The sequence below is a fragment of the Galeopterus variegatus genome, unplaced genomic scaffold (genome assembly GCF_000696425.1).
Source record: "Galeopterus variegatus unplaced genomic scaffold, G_variegatus-3.0.2 Scaffold270, whole genome shotgun sequence".
NCBI classification, from domain to species: Eukaryota; Metazoa; Chordata; class Mammalia; order Dermoptera; family Cynocephalidae; genus Galeopterus; species Galeopterus variegatus.
In genome coordinates, this window is record NW_007726381.1 from 656,154 (window position 1) to 659,441 (window position 3,288).

The window sequence follows — 3,288 nt, forward strand, 5'->3', positions numbered from 1 at the left end:
ACCAAGGCCCCGGGTTTCTATTGAACCTTGCTGTATATCTGTATTTTTGCATGAAAATCAGTCATTAAAAGTAGAAAAATAGGGCCGGCCCGTGGCTCACTCGGTAGAGTGCGGTGCTAATAACACCAAGGCCCCGGGTTTGGATCCCACATAGGGATGGCCGATTCGCTCACTGGCTGAGCGTGGTGCTGACAACACCAAGTCAAGGGTTAAGATCCCCTTACCGGTCATCTTTTTTTTAAAAAAAAAAAAAAAAGTAGAAAAATAAATTATAGAGGTGCAATATTATTAAGATAGAACTCCTGAATTTAAAGGGAGTAGGGGTAACTTTTGCATATATTGGTAAAATATTAAAATTAGATTACTAAGGAGAATGGTGAAATAAATGTGAGTAACATCAGATTAAAGTTAAGTGTGAAACTTGGAACTGCTCTTTAAGTTTATCACACATATTAAAGATGGGTGTCTTAGTATGAAAACACACTTCAGATAAGAACCCCCAGTAAATAGAGTATTGTGATGTACTGAGCACTGGAAAATAAATGAAGTGACTAAGTATTGCCAGTGTTCCAGTCTGCTATGCCTTGACCTTGCTGTGTAACTTGGAGTAATTCATTTTACTTTTCTGTGCCCAGCTCAATTTCTGCATCCATAAACAGAGTTTTCAGCTATATAATCTCAGAAGGTCTCTTGAGTTGTAGATGTGATTACTCACTATGATTTTCAGGCTTCCTATTTGGTTATATTATTTAGATGTATTTCTATGAAGCCCTTTCAGGTTCTCTGGTAGAAGTCTCCCTCAGCCTGACTTAGACTCAGGCTGGATGGTGAGCTGTGTCCTTTATTCAGGCTACTGCTGTAGGCACTGGAACAATGCCCATTGCCACGGTCATCTTCCCTTCTCTGAGGAGCATATGCAGGACCCCTGGGGACCCTGATAGTAGCCATCACTAAGAGTGTGAGTGGGTAGATGTATATAGAAAAGCAAGACCTAATTAGAACTTCCCTGCTTTAAGGATTTAAAAAGAAGTTTCCTGACAATCGGGAGAAAAATAGTGAAAGAACAAAGGTCCAAGAAGTACTCAAAACCTCCTCCAAGTCACAAGCTAGGTTTTGAGCATGGAAGTTCTGATTAGATCATGCTTTCCTGATATATATCTACCCACTCACACTCTTAGAGATGACTACTTTCAGAGTCCCCAGGGATCCTGCATACACTTCTCAGACAGTAGCTACTCTCTTCCATGACTCAAAGATAGTATACCCAAAAGGGCAACTCCCCACTGTTCTCCAGATGATCTACTGCCTCTCTTGTTAACACAGAGGGGAAAAAAATCTATATTTAATTTTCATAAGAGCATCTTGATTTAGAAAACTTTTACCTGATGGTTTAAATGTTATTTAGGGAATTATGATTCTCCTTAAATTGTGGCTGTGTATGTAAATATATGCTTTCTTCAGAGGAGAGGATCATTTACGTTCATTAGATCCCCAAAGGAGTCATAATCCATTAAATGTTAAGAACCACTGCTATAGAAGGTTTCCTCTAGCCAGGATACCAATTCTTTGTTCAGTCAATTGTGGAAAAATAACTGTGCTTCATGATGCTAGGTATGGCTGCTTAAACTGAATGAGCATCTGTGAGACAGTATACGGCCTGGTCAGTAAAAAGTTATATTTCATATGCTATAAGCAATGCAAGGAAAGAGATAAGCTCTTGCAAATAATCTCTTAAAAGATTATAACCAGGCATCAATTGTGTTATATTTCAATTGCATTTGTTTTTGTGTCATTCAGATTTTTATAGTCTCCTTTAACTAGTAAATTTTCTGAGAGCAAATAGACATTACTTATGGTGTAAACCAAAGACCATGAGTTAATTAGAATAAGTAAGGCAAGCTGCTGTAACACATAAGAAAAAAAACTCAATGGCTTAGCATAACAGAAGCTTATTCCTATTGTAGTTATTTAGGTACCCAGGCACCTCACATCTTGTGGCTGTACTCTTCCACAGAGTCAAAGCTTCTCCTCCATTCATTGGCATATGGGAGAGGCTAAGGGATTGGGAGGATGATTTTCATGGTTTGGCTTGGCAGTTGCATACATTCCTTTCTCTCAGATTCAACTAGCTAGAACTTGGTCACCTGGCAAGGGAGGTGGGGAAAGGTAGCTTAGTTGTATGCCTGGAAGAAGAGGGAATGGGTTTTGGTCAGGATCAAGATGTCACTGACACAGAAATATTCCGAAAATAAGGGTTTCCTATAGGGTTTTGTTTCCTCATCAACTAAAGATGGATTTGAATTATATGATTGCCAAGATCAACATTCAGGTTTAACCTTGTATGAACCTATAATTTAAACTAATAGTCTCTTACCTTGTCCATAGACCATGTGTGTCAGAGGGGATGTAGAGAGGGCTTCTAAAGTAGGGAGAATAGGTAAAATTCCTTCTTGGCGAAAACAATCCAAACACTCAAACCTTTCACTTTAGAGGTGTTCAAGATGCAAGTTCACTCTCCAGTATAAAAATGGGTCACGCAATGAAACACCTAACTGCCTACCCAACTTGTCAACATGGGTGCATAATTGGCATTTCAAATGTAACAGCCACCCAGCCCTAATCCTTTTTAATTTTTCCCCTTCTCTCCTTTCCTTGTAAATTGCAATTCCATTTTCCCTCTTGCTCAAGCCAAATTCCCTGAAGTCTTCCTTCACCTCAGTTTTTCTCTGATATTCCACATCTAGTTTGTCAGCATATCCCATTAAATTTACCTTCTAAATATTTCTGGGATATATTACTACCACCTAATTCTTACAAATTATATCATGCCTTAATTAATTGCAGAAGCCTCCTCACTGATCTCCCTGCTTTTACCCTTACTCCTTACAGTCTCTTCTCCCTACAGAATGCAGAATAATCCTTCTAAAACCTAAATCAGATCATGTTACTCCTCAGCACAAAGCCCCGAATTGTTTCCCATCTCCATGAGATTAAATGTCCATTTTCAGTTTATAGGCCCAATAAGGCCTTACCCCTGGCTACTACTCTGACCTCAGTCCTACATCTCTCCCCAAATTTTCTCAGCTCCAGCCACATTGGCCACCATGTTTCTAAAACATGCTGTTCTCTCTACTCTCATTGACGAACTTTCAGATATTAGCTTCCTCAGCTCCTTTAGGCCTCTGCTCTAATGTCACCCGCTCAAGGAGGCTGTCCAGACCACTTTTATTTATTTATTTATTTATTTATTTATTTATTTATTTATTTTTATTTATTTATTTATTTATT